The sequence below is a fragment of the Sus scrofa genome, chromosome 7 (assembly GCF_054392235.1).
Source record: "Sus scrofa isolate SSC_HxYL_T2T_F1_AM1 chromosome 7, Sscrofa_HxYL_maternal_Yorkshire_Landrace_v2.0, whole genome shotgun sequence".
NCBI classification, from domain to species: Eukaryota; Metazoa; Chordata; class Mammalia; order Artiodactyla; family Suidae; genus Sus; species Sus scrofa.
In genome coordinates, this window is record NC_139389.1 from 27,711,143 (window position 1) to 27,725,143 (window position 14,001).

Genomic DNA, 14,001 nt, shown 5'->3' on the forward strand with positions numbered 1-14,001 from the left:
GCCCGGCTGGTGATCAAACCTGTGTCCCAGTGCTCCAGAGACACCACCAATCCCCCTGCACCACAGCAGGAACTCCATCATCGAGTACATATTTTTTCAACCTTTTGTTTTTTTGGGGTTTTTTTTTTTTTTTTTTTGTCTTTTTGCCATTTCTTGGGCCGCTCCCGCGGCATAGGGAGGTTCCCAGGCTAGGGGGTGAATCGGAGCTATAGCCACTGGCCTACACCAGAGCCACAGCAATGCGATCTGAGCCAAGTCTGCAACCTACACCACAGCTCATGGCAATGCTGGATCTTTAATCCACTGAGCAAGGCCAGGGATCAAACCCGAAACCCCATGGTTCCTAGTCAGATTCGTTAACCACTGAGCCACGACGGGAACTCCTGTCTTTTTAGGGCCGCACCCACCACACATGGAGGTTCCCAGGCTAGGGGTTGAATCAGAGCTACAGCTGCCGGCCTACACCACAGCTACAGCAACATGGGATCCAAGCTGCATCCTCGACCTACACCACAGCTCACCACAAAGCCGGATCCTTAACCCACTCAGCAAGGCCAGGGATCAAACCCCAGTCCTCATGGATGCTAGGCAGGTTCATTTCCTCTGAGCCATGACGGGAACTCCAGGACATGTTTTTTTTGTTTGTTTGTTTGTTTTTCTTTTTGCCTTTTCTAGGGCTGCTTCCGCAGCCCATGGGAATTCCCAGGCTGGGGGTCGAATCGGAGCCGTAGCCACCGGCCTACACCAGAGCCACAGCAACGCACAATCCAAGCCCTGTCTGCAACCTACACCACAGCTCACGGCAACGCCGGATCCTTAACCCACTGAGCAAGGCCAGGGACCGAACCCAAAACCTCATGGTTCCTAGTTGGATTCGTTAACCACTGCGCCATGAAGGGAACTCCAGGACATAGTTTTTAATGTCCCTCCTCTTTCTCCTCTTTTTTTCCCCTTCTCGTCCCCTCCTCCCTTCCCCCCCCCTTCCCCTCCCCCCCGGCTCCCCTCTCCCCCTTCTCTTTTCTTTTTGCAATAATTCTAGACTCACACACAGAATATGGCAAAAAAAAGTAGAGATGTCCCACGCAACCATCTCCCAGCTTACCCCAATGAGAGCATCTCAGGTACCACAGGATGGCATTAAAACCAGGAATCAGTGTGCTTTTTTACTCAGGTAGACTTGAAACCCCAAAAAGCTCTTTCCATCACGACTAATAAAATAGGTTCATACTTTTCAGAGTGCTGCCCTTTGAAGAGGAAGTGTTTTGAGTCCAATTCAAGCCAATGCTTGTGGCACAAGATGCTGGAGTTTCCTGGTCTAGTTTGCTTGTGAAGAGCTAAGAATCACCGAGAAGTCAAAAAAAGGAAATGTCCCGGCAGACTGTCACCAAAGAAAGCAGAACTGATAGCTGTTAGATTGTAATCCGGGGACCGCGGCCCTCAGCCCTCAGCAGGGAGGGAGCTAAGGGCCAACGCAGCTGGTTATTAAAGAAGTTTATCTGGATTGTTTTTAATGAGGGATTTCTCACTTCATTAAAACAGAAGAAACAGTATATTCCGGGCCCTGAGAGGAATCCACTTCTTTTTCGTGGACGAAGCCCCTTGGGCACAGATGCACTGAAGAAGATGGGCACACAAAAGCACAGGAACTCAACCGTGTGTGTTCAACCCACAAGCACGCGTCTTCGTGCTGCGTGGACCCCGAGGGAGGCAGCAGGTCCGAGCTGGGAGGCGGCCCTGTTCCGGCCTCTGTCAGTGACTTCGAGGAGGAGGCCTCACAGCCCAGCCGCGGCGACAGGCTCCCTGAGAAGCCGCCACAGAGAAGGTAAAATCCCCAGGTCCTGCAGAGGTCCAGAAGCTAAACCCTTCAGCTGCTGAGGGTGAGAGTCGAAGGACAGAAAAGGAGCGTGAGGAGGGCAAGCGAGAAGGAAGAGGCAGCGGCGGGGAAGGAGAAGCAAGTGGCCAAGGAAGGGCGCTGGGCGGGAGGGCGGACGAAACCCTGAGCAAAGCCCCCGGCGCGGGGGGTGGGGGTGGGGGTGTTAGTTCCGGAGAAGGAACAGCGCCACCCAGCGGCCCAGCTCCCCGAGCGGCTGCCGGCCCTCCGCGTGCTAGGCCCGCGAGGCCCCGAATGCCCTCGCTACACGTGGCCCGAGAGCAAAAGCTCCGCAGGGAGAAGCACGGCGGCGGCTGTAGCTGCTTCTTAGGTTTGGAGACTGGCGTGGGTTTGGGGAAGAAGTCTGGGAGGTGGCCTGGCCTCGGAAGGTGTGAATCGGGGAGAAAGGGAAGTCAGTAGACCCGGCTCCGGGCCGCTGCGCGCTGCATCCTGTCTCCTTAGCGGTAACTTTCTACAGTCTCGGTGTTGCGGGTCCTGGGGCCTTAAGGCCACGGCGCCTTCCTCAAGCCCGCCCGATACCAGAAGGTTCTGCGAATGGACTGCCCCTTGGGCTTGGAGCATGCGTGGGGGGAGGGGCGGGGAGGGGGCGGGGCTCCTCCCCAGGATTAAATGAGTTCGTGGACCTAGGGCTCTGCAGAAGGTAAAGATGTGCGCTCTTTGTCCCACGTTCTCTGCCTAGAGGAGAAATCTGAGTGGCTCCACGATGCGGGTTCAGTATGCTGTCTCTCATTTATTAGAGCGAAAGAAACATGAGGGTAAGAGTTCCCGTAGTGGCTCAGGAGAAATGAATCCGACTAGGAGCCATGAGGTTGCAGGTGGGATCCCTGGCCTCGCTCGTTGGTTAAGGTTCCGGCGTTGTCCTGAGCTGTGGTGTAGGTCGCAGTCGCAGCTGGGATCTGGCGTTACTGTGGCTGTCGTGTAGGCCGGCAGCTACAGCTCCTATTGGACCCCTAGTCTGGGAGCCTCCATATGCCGCGAGTGCGGCCTTAAAAAGCAAAACAAAACCAAACCAAACCTGAGAGTAGATGAGACCCAGTCCTTAAAAAAAGGATTATGGGTTGGAGGGGACTTTCGTGTCACAGGGAGCTGAGTCATAGTGAAAGAAGCAAAGACCACAAGAGACCTTGAGCTGGACAGACATCAAAAGCAGCGGGACGCAGAGAAGGAGATTGAGCCCTGGCAGTACTTCTAGAAGAACTCTATTCAATAAGAACGTCGATGTTTACTTTTATTCCTAGTTGTCGGCGCTCATTTACAAAGCTCCCAGAAGGACTTCGCTCCTTCGGCATCCCCTGCCTGCCCCCTAGTGGAAGGCTGCGGAGTGACAGGAGCCCGGGATTCCTCACTTCCGTCTTCAAAATGAGTGCTCTTAACCTACCTTACAGAGTTGTAGTAAGGTCAATTAATGGTTATAGTTTTGGCAGTAATAGAGATGGGAATAGATGGAGTTCTCGCTGTGGCTCCAGTGGGTTAATGATCCAGCTGTCTCTGTGGAGGTGCCCACTGGGTCCCTGGCCCTGTGCAGGAGTGGGTTAGGGATCCTGTGCTGCTGTAGCCTTGTCCTATGTAGTAGCCCCAGCTCAGAGGATTGATCTCTAGCCCAGGAACTTCCATGTGCTGTGAGTGTGGCTGAAAAAACCAAACCAAACCAAACAAAACCAAACAAATAGAAAGAAAAAAGAAATGGCAGTCGTGGCAGCTATGCTAAATGATTTACTTGAATCACCTTATTTAATCCACTCAAGGTGGGATAATAATGTCTCTATTTTTTAACCTGTTGCTACTGCTACCAGAATGAATGTGGTCTGAGGATAAGTTGCCCGGTACTCTCTGTCTCTTCTTAGTGCTGGTTCCCACCCCTTGTCATCCCCTGGAAAGCATTATAGAAGGGTTTTTCTGATATTGAACCTAGCCAGAGAATTAGCTGCACTGCGCCTGCCCAGGAAGTTCCCTTCTGAGCTCCAGAACAATCCCCACTCCCAGAAAAGAAACCGGGACAGACAGAAGGTAGTACTGGATGTCTGGTTTTGAGGCCACTTAGCTCCTGAGGTGGAATACTCTTGCCCACTGTCCTGGGTGCCCACCTCCTAGTAGCAGGATTCCTAGAGGGGAGGGGTGACCAAGAAACCAAAATCAGGAGACATAGGTATTTGGGGAACATTTCATCTGGGTTACAGTAATTGGACATCATGAATACAAACATGGTATTTATTCCAGCCTGATTTAAAACATAATCGAAAATAGCTTAGACAATTTTTTTTAAACTTCACAATTAGGAAAAATGAAACATTTGAAAAGTTAGAAAAATCAGATAAAACCACGAGTGAGGTTAGTATAAGCATCATGCCAGGACAGTGCATGCGAGCTGCAGCGTGTAGTTTGCAGAGGCAGTTTGGATCTGGCATTGCTGTGGCTGTGGTGTATGCAGGCCAGCAGCTGCAGCTCCAATTCGACCCCTAGGCTGGGAACTTTCCTATGCCGCAGATGTGACCCCAAAAAGAAAAAAAATCATCCCAGGAAGAAGACCACAAATTTGAAACTGAGCTGTCTGTCTGGCAAGCAAGTCAAAGAAGGAAACAGTGATTACATGGCACGCAGTGTCTGTGAAGAGAGACCACTTCTCAGGAGATGCAGAGCTATTCCTTTTCTTGAAATGAGGAGGTCCCCATGGAAGTGATGGGACAAAGTGAACCACATCCGTATCATAAATACAAGTTTCATAGGATTTTTTGTTTCTTCCAGTGTTCCTGTGGCAGCTGGTGGTACCGTGTTCAGGCAGAATCACTCAGAGCAGTGCAGTCCATGTGCCTGTGCTATTGGTCTGGCTTAATCCAGGGAGAGATTCTAGTGTCCTTGTGGAATAGGTGGCACATTTATTCTTCATCAAATTGACATAAGTTCTCTCCACCCATCTTTTGATGCATAGAGTGTGACTGAGTTTGGTGTTACTATATACTCGACATCACAGCCATTGGGTGCTGCAGATTAAAAATAGGAAGAATACTCATGGCCAGAAGAAGCCTGTCTCCTGACAGGAAGTGATTAAACAGTTTACAATTCTCATCCTTTGGGTCCCATAGAGCCGCCATCACCACCTCTGCAGCTGAATTTTTTCATTAGGCAGGGTCCAATACCATGAATTTGTTCTCTTCTTGAGCTATAGTCTCTAACCAAGCATGCTTCCCGGGTTTACCCTTTGATTGGACTTGGTTATTCCCAAATTTCCTTAGCACATATGCAGTTCCTTCCCCAGAGGGTGTCTCTCATTCACTGTGTGCAAATTCACCAACTTTCACTTATGGATGATGTATTTCCATCTCGCTTCCCCAGGGATCTTTACTAACTTTGTGATTTTAGGCGAGTTACTAAACCTCTCTGAGCCTTATTTTCAACATTTACAATAAGACCTACCTTGGAAGGTTGTTTGGAATTAGAGGAAATTATAATAATAGTTACAGCAGTGAAAGCTTATTAAGTTCTTATTATGCCTGATACTATGGTCAATATTTAATATGCAGTTATTTCATTGAGTCATCTCACAATTCTGTCACATGGGAACTCTGACTGTCCCGCTTTTACAGATTAGGAAACTGAGGTTTGAAGAGTTTAGTGCCTGGCCCAGTAGATAACAGTAGTTATGATCATAATTATTCAATGTCATGTGAAGGACACAGGGCAGGGGAGTTCAGTGAGGGGTCAGGAAAGACTTCTTGAACAAGGAGTCATTTGCAGATGGGTTGGCTTTTTTTTTTTTTGTTTTGTTTCGTTTCATTTTCATTGTAAACTTTGGTTTTATATGTGTGTGAGTGTGTGCACACCTATGTATATATTTTTTCCTTGAAAAGATATATATTGGAGTTCCCATCATGGCGCAGTGGAAATGAATCCGACTGGGAACCATGAGGTTGAGGGTTCAATCCCTGGCCTCACTCAGTGGATTAAGGGTCCGGCATTGCCGTGAGCTGTGGTGTAGGTTGCAGATGTGGCTCGGATCCCGCATTGCTGTGGCGGTGGTGTAGGCTGGCAGCTACAGCTCCAATTAGACCCCCTAGCCTGGGAACCTCCATATGCCACGGGTGCAGCCCTAAAAAGACAAAAGACAAAAGAAAAAGTAAGTACTCCTTGAAATATATATATACGCTGAAAAAGTTCAAATATTGTCTATGGTTACAAAGTAAAGAGGTAAGAAGCTTTCACCACGAGGAGTAACCACTGAGTAACATCCTGAAGGAGAATGTTCAAAAAGAATGTTCAGTCAGGATGTTACTCAGTGGTTTCTCCCTGGTGGTGAAGGCTTCTTAGCTCTTTACTTTGTAACCGTAGACAATATTTGAACTTTTTCAAAGAGTATGTATATGTATATATCCCTGGCCTTGCTCAGTAAAGGACCTGGTGTTGCTGTGAGCTGTGGTGTAGGTTGCAGATGTGGCTCAGGTCTGGCGTTGCTGTGGCTGTGGTGTAGGCCCGCAGCTACCACTCCAATTTGACCCCTAGCCTGGGAACCTCCATATGCCGAGGGTGCGGCCCTAAAAAGACAAATAAATAAATAAATTTTAAAAAAGAAAAAAAAATTAAAATAATAAATTGTATTAAAATATACACAACAGGAGTTCCCTGGTGGTTCAGTGGATTAAGGATCCAACATTGTCACTGCTGTGGCTCAGGTCAAGGCTATGGCCCAGGTTCGAGTCCTGGCCCAGTAACTTCCACATGCCACAGGCCACAGCCAAAAAAAGTCTCCACTTCTCTCCTCTCCCCCACCCTTGGGTTGGGCTGGAGGACACCAGGCTTATATGGGTAAGAGGCTGGTTAAGAGATGACTCTAACCACCAGGCCAGAGGCCATGAGGATCCCCATGTGAGAAAGAAGGGCCCAAACAGGAAACAAATTTAATAATTAAAAGCACCTCCCTGTGCATGAAACATGCACTGTACCAGGCCCCGTGGAGCCATCTGAGGAGTCACTTCCTCTCCAGGTGACTTGCCCAGCTGGAGTCAGCACCCAGCAAATGCAAAGCCCTTTTCTACACCCATTTCTCACCCATCATCATCAAAATCTACCCCTTAGCTCATCCACTCTCCCCTTCAATCCCTTCTCCACTCAAAGAAATCATTTTAAAAGGTAAATATGTAGAGTTCCCTGATGGTTCAGCAGATTAAGGATCCAGGGCTGTCACTGCTACAACTCAGGTTGCCACTGTGGTTCAGGTTCGATCCCTGGCCCGGGATCTTCCATGTGTCAAGGACATGGCCAAATAAAAGTAATCATGTTATTCCCCTGCTTCAACCTCTGAATTCCCATGGTTCTTCAGACATGGTTAAATCCTCAGGTCTCTAAGAGGGCCTACAAGGCCCAGCAGGTTCTGCTCCAGCGTCTCCCTTTGGATCCTCTCTGTGATCCTGAGGCTTCCTTTGGTTCTGCAGATGCTTCCGACTCTGCTCACAGGGCATCACACAGCTGCTCCTGCCTGGAAGGTGGCTCCCCAGCCAGCACCCCCCAAGCCCCTTCACACACACACAGGGCTGCCCTGCACTACAGCACATTGCTGTTTTAAACCCAGTATTCTTCAGAGATCCCCAGGTTAAGAATCTGGCAGATCTGGCATTGCCACAGCTGTGGCATATGTCGAAACTGTGGCTTGGATTCAGTCCCTGGTCTGGGAAATCCCATATGCTGAGGGTGGAGTCATAAAAATAAATAAAAATAAATTCAGTATTCTTTATGTGAACATGTGATGTGTCTCACCCCCACGTCCTTAGCCTAAAAAGTTCCAGGAGGAAGGGACCACCCATGTGCACCCTTGACATCTTGCCTTTGGTTTCAAATACTATTCTTCACTTAACTTAAAGAAACTGGAACCCACAGAATGCATGGCTTGGAGTATCGATATTTGATTCCAAGTCTCAGGAAGGAAAGATTCAGGACAGGACTTGAATGTTTCGTTGTTGCCAGAATGCCTTCAGGGAAGGTTCTATAAAGGACAAAGGAGCCACCTTAAAGGATCTCTGTTGTTCAACTTGAGACAATTGAGCAGGAGAAGAAAGAAGATGAGGGGGAGGAATGATGATTATGGCTCATTGAAGTAAATTGAGACAGTAGAGGCGTGAGGTCATCATGATATTCAAGAGATAAAGGTTCATATAAAGTGCACAAAAGGTGTTTGTCATGGGAAAGAAAGGATGGAGTTGTTAAAAATTGATGTGAATCAAAAGGGAATTGTTCGTGTTGTTTCTTCTACCAATTATGTGTTTGGTTATAAATCAGAGAGAAGTGCCTGCTTTCATCTACGTTAGTAGAAAAGAAAACCACAGGGAACCGTGAGAAAGCCAAATAGCCCCACTCACAGTGCGAACTGTAGCAAAATAAGAATGTCTGACAAGGAGAATGTCAGGCAATAATGAAAGAGAAGGCGGTTTCAATAATAGGTACCCAGACAGTAAATTAACAACAACAAAAGAAATCACTGAGGGAGTTCCTGTTGTGGCACAGCAGAAACGAATCCGACTAGGAACCATGAGGTTTGGGGTTCGATCCCTGGCCTTGCTCAGTGGGTTAAGGATCCAGCATTGCTGTGAGCTGTGGTGTAGATGCAGACGTGGCTCGGATCCCACATTGTTGTGGCTGTGGTGTAGGCAAGCAGCTAAAGCTCCGATTCAACCCCTAGCCTGGGAACCTCCATATCCAGCAAGTGTGGCCCTTAAAAAAAAAAAAAAAAATCACCAAAAAAGCTAATGAAGTCATCCCAATTCCTCATCTCCTACAAGATTAAATATCTAGATTGCCCTACTAATTATGATAAAATACAAATAATTCATAAGATTTAATAATTCTGATAGATTATCAGTATATCATAATGAGAGAGAAATGTATTATGTAACACTGGTCAAGAGGAATTTTTTTTTAAGTATGTTATATTAGAGGGAGGAATAGTTTGTAAAAGTCTAAAATCTATTTACTTAAAAAGAGTTTTATTCTCCAGGGAGATACAAGTTCACATCCACTAGGCTGGCTATAATAAAAAGACAGATGGGAAGTTTCCTTGTGGTGCAGCAGGTTAAGGATCTGGCCTCGCCACAGCTTTGGCACAGGCTGCAACTGCAGCACAGGTTCTATCCCCAACCCAGGAACTTTGACACGCTGCAGGTGCAGGCAAAAAATAAATTTAAAAACCCAAAAAGTCAGATAATAGCAAGTGTTGACAAGACTACAGGAAAATTAGGATTTCCTGTCATGGTGCAGTGGTAAGGAACCCAGCTGGTATCCATGAGGACGTGAGTTCAATCCCTAGCCTCACTCAGTGGGTTAAGGATCCAGCATTGCAGACTCATGCTTGGATCCACATTGCTGTGGCTGTGGTGTAGGTTGGCAGCTACAGCTCTGACTCAACCCCTAGCCTGGGAGCTTCCATATGCCACAGCTGCGGCCCTAAAAAGACAAAATATATATATATGGGAAAATTGTAATTTCCATACACAGCTGGTGGGAATGTGAAATAGTGAAGCAGAAGTTCCCATCGTGGCTCAGTAGTTAACGAATCCCACTAGGAACCATGAGGTTGTGGGTTCGATCCCTGGCCTTGCTCAGTGGGTTAAGGATCCAGCGTTGCTGTGAGCTGTGGCCCGGGTCGCAGATTCAGCTCAGATCCTGCGTTGCTGTGGCTCTGGCATAGGCCGGTAGCTATAGCTCCGATTTGACGCCTAGCCTGGGAATCTCCATATGCTGCAGGATCGGCCCAAGAAATGGCAAAAACACAAAAAATGAAATAAAATACACATAATAAAATTTTTTTTTAAATGGTGGAGCAGCTGTGGAAAATCGCTATTTGGCAGTTCCTCAAAAGGCTTAACGTGGAGTTACTGTATGACCCAGAAATTCCACTCCTATGTGTATATATACTCCAGAGAAATGAAAATATATGTCTATACAAAAACTTACACCTAGATGTTCATAGCAGCATTATTCATAATAGTCAAAAAGTGGAAACAGCCCAGAATATGCGCCAACTAATGAATGCATAAGTAAAATGCGTTGTATCCATACAATGAAATAAAAGAATTCAGCAATAAAAAGGAACGAAGTACTGGTATCTGCTACAAAACCTTAGAAACGTGGTACTCAGTGAAAGGAGCCAGTCACAGAAGATCACATGCTGTACTAGCTATTGATATGAAATGACTTTATTAGGCAAATCCATAGAGACAGAGAGCAGAGTGGGCCTAGGCCTGGGGGAAAGGGCGTGGGGAGTGATTGTTCATGGGTGCAGGGTTTCTTTGGGGAATGATGAAAACATTCTTAATTTGATTGTGTGCAAGAGGAAGAAGAGACAGTGAAAAAGGAAGAGAAGGAGACGAGAAGAAGGAAGAGGAGAGGCAGCAAAGAGCAGGGGAATAGGAGGGGAGAGGAGGGAGGGAAGGAGAAGAGGAGGAGGAAGAAAAAGCAGCAGCTCATGCTTTGAATCAAACTGTGCAGCCAGGCCTCATGTCCAGCCAAGAATCAAGTGGTCAAAATTCAGTTCCTAAAAGTTTTGAAATCTCAAGATAGGATGAAAAGAGACAATACTGGAGTTCCTATTGTGGTTCATCAGTAACAAACCCAACCAGTATCCGTGAGGATTCAGGTTTGATCCCTGGCCTTCCTCAGGGGATTAAGGGTCTGGCGTTGCTGTGGCTGTGGTGTAGGCCAGTGGCTGCAGCTCCTGTTCGACCCCTAGCCCAGGATTCTCCATATGCTGTGGGCATGGCCCTAAAAAAAAAGGAAAAAAGAGAAAGAGAAAATACTGACATCCTAGGAAGGTAACTCAACTCAAGGACAGGAAAGGAAAGAGAAGAAGGAGAATAAAGAAATAGGCCTAGGAGTTCCCCTCATGGCTCAGTGGTTAACGAATCTGACTAGGAACCATGAGGTTGCAGGTTCTGATCCCTGGCCTTGCTCAGTGGGTTAAGGATACAGCGTTGCGATTAGACCCCCTAGCCTGGGAACTTCCATATGCCCCGAGAGTGGCCCTAGAAAAGGCAAAAAGACAAAAAAAAAAAAAAAAAAAAAAAAAGCCTAAATCCTTGGAACTAGACTTTCGTAGCTAATTTTTTTGTGGAAGTGAAGCAATCAGCTTTGTAATCATTGTGATAACTTGCATTTGTTGTTTTTGTGTTTTGCGTTTGGTTTAAGATATTGAAGAGAATCTTACACATCAGACTTGAGATTTAAAAATAAGTGCTTGGGGAGTTCCCGTTGTGGCTCAGTGGTTAACATATCTGACTAGGAACCATGAGGTTGCGGGTTCGATCCCTGGCCTTGCTCAGTGGGTTAAAGACCCAGCGTTGCTGTGAGCTATGGTGTAGGTTGCAGATGCAGCTTGGATCCCACCTTGCTGTGGCTCTGGCATAGCCTGGCAGCTACAGCTCCGATTAGACCCCCAGCCTGGGAACCTCCATACGCTGAGGGAGCGGCCCTAGAAAAGGCAAAACGACAAAAAAATAAATAAATAAAAATAAAACAAGTGCTTAAATTAAAGTGTGAAACACTACCCATGTTTGATTAAAATGTGGTTTATTAATCTGTAAGTTTTTAGGTAGTTGTGTACATAGTATGTAGAAGAATGTCGTTTAGTGTTTCAGGATTAATTGTTTAATAAACTCATAAGGGTAACAAGCTTTATATTACATAGAAGTGTCTTAAAGTCCTTTGGACAATGGCAGTGTGTCCCAGGAGAGGAGGCTGGGGTCAGACATAGGAGGTTGGTTTTATCTTTCTAGGCTCATCATCTTTTCCCCTGTTCATCACTAAGAGATTTCTTTCGAATTCTTCGTACTACAGTGTCACGGCAAACAGAGAACCCTGAAGCAGTGGGCTACAGGAGAGGTGAGTTTGGAGGGGTGAGGCAAGGTGATGGGTGGTCAGACCCGGCTGGAGGGGAAGCCTGATGGGTGACCTGGGTGGCCAGGGAGCAGCTAATCACAGGGAAGAAGAGTTATGGAGAGAGGACAGAGAGGGACAGTGGGAAAGATGCTAAAGAAAACAGCCTCCCTTCCATCAGTCATGACTGCTTTCCTGAGGTCAGGAAGGACTAAATGGTCGCAAAACTCTCTCACAACTTGTTGCTACCACCTTTCCACAGCAGGGCTTGCCTAGATGGAGACCATCTGAGGCCAAAAATTATTTCACATCAGCCTAGCCCACTCCTTCAGAACAACCAGGATAAGCCACATCCACCCCATTGGTCTATGTGAGAGCAACAACCCCTGGAATAGCCGTTGCTACTGAAAATGTAAAAATGGTCTTTCCCCTCCTGGCCACGACCAGGTCTCTGAAGCCCCTCTTCTCTTCCCGCCATCCCTCCCCTGGACCATCCAGGACTGGGGATATTCTGTGAGGGGCCAGAACCAGAAACCCTGGGGTGTGACCAACCTTCCCGAGGGCTGGCGTGCTCAGTCCCATGAATGACAACTCAGGTTCGTAAAGGTGAGTGTCTTCCTTCCGGGTGTGTTCACCAGTTCCCTGACAGGAGAATGCCGACCTCAAAAGAGGTGGGAAGAGACCGTAGGGAACATCCTTCCGAAGGAATGAGAGGACCGTAGGGGGCGGGCATTAGGTCTGGAGAGAGAAATGAAACCAAATTGTGGATGCTGGTCTTCAGGTGACATGAAGCTTGCACCTGCTGTGTGCGATTTGCACACCCTTGTTGCAGTTTCCACATGGTACCATACTCATAGCAATGCAGCCCTACTGTACAGCACAGGGAACTACATCTGGTCTCTTGGGAAAGACCATGATGGAAGATGACACAGGAAAGGGAATGTATGTATATGTGTGACGGGGTCACTTTGCTATACAGCAGAAATTGGCACAACATTGTAAATCAACTATACTTTAAAAACAATTGGTTTCACCTGTTTAGACTGATAAAGCTTCTAGGACCAGGTGAACTGTGTCATGAAAACCAGTGAGGAAGAAGGCAAAGAGGAATAAACAGCCTGTCTTTTAATAAAGACATTTAAAAAGTCAAAAAAATAAATAAAAACAATTTGTTTCATACAAATGGTACCATATTCAAGCTCCACCTCTTATTAGCTGTGTGGCTTTGGACAAGTTACCTAACCTTGCTGAGCCTCAATGTCTTCACCTATAAAGTAGAAATAACCAGAATGGGTACATCCTAGAATTGCTGTGAGAATTGAAATAACCCTGTAACACATTTCCTTCATGGTAAATATATGATAAGAGAAGTCAGTATTATCATCACCTGGGAGTGTGTGTGTGTGTGTGAGTGAAAAACATCTGAGAGAACAGAGTTTGAGGAATGAAAGGGTCCAAGGAGAAGCTGACCCTCCCTTCTTGATCTTGGAATAATTCTCTTGAGTGTAATTCCCAGTGGGAGGCATCACCCCAATCTCAACAATCAACTGTGAAGTCAACTACAGCCACTTCACACACCAGCCTCCCTCTGTGGGCTGAGAGCTCTCGTCTGAGGGGCCACCAGGACCGCCCCTTTGGGATGACATCCTGCGTTATAATCAGACCCTGACAATTGCTCCATTTTTCAGTCTCTAATGTACTATCATTATCTTAATTAAACTTCATAACCACCCTGTAAGGTAAATCGGACATCTTTTTTCGTCCCATTTTACAGTTGAGAAAACTAAGGTCTGCAGAGGTAAAGGACCAGCCTAAACTGACACGACAGAGAGGGCTCTGTGGGCACGTGACAGGGGAGCCTCATCTTCTGACTTCCAGACAAGTGCCTTTCTACTGTAGCCTTTTCCCCGCTGGGCCAGGAAAGCTGACTGCTGCTTCTCCACTCCCTCAGCTCAGCGTTACCTGTCAGCCTTGGCTCACTTCCCTCCCTGGCCTTCAGTAACTCCACCTGTAGGATGGGCCCAAGCAGTGCCCAATGGGTGGGATTGTTATGGGGATTAGCTGGAAGGGTGGTTGTGAAAGCACCTCAGCCAGAGTCGGGCACATAGTAGGTACTCAATAAAAAGTCGATGGGTTTTAGTTAATTGCATGTTATACTTGAACACTTCCTGGACAGGTAATGAGAAAAATTCGGTGTGAGTCACTGACTCTTGGTCACTCGTCAGCTATGTCACCTTGTGTAAATTGCCTAATCTCTC

At 47.0% G+C, this 14,001-nt stretch overlaps 1 long non-coding RNA gene across 1 annotated transcript in view; it reads left to right on the plus strand.

The window, feature by feature from the left end:
- The first annotated feature begins 1,679 nt into the window (after positions 1–1,679).
- LOC110261492 (uncharacterized) overlaps positions 1,680–14,001 on the plus strand; it is a 34,001-nt gene continuing 21,679 nt past the window's right edge. Inside the window, exons 1-2 of the long non-coding RNA XR_014809161.1 lie at positions 1,680–1,822; positions 11,705–11,749. This is a non-coding gene — a long non-coding RNA (uncharacterized LOC110261492). The remainder of the gene's footprint in view (positions 1,823–11,704; positions 11,750–14,001) is intronic.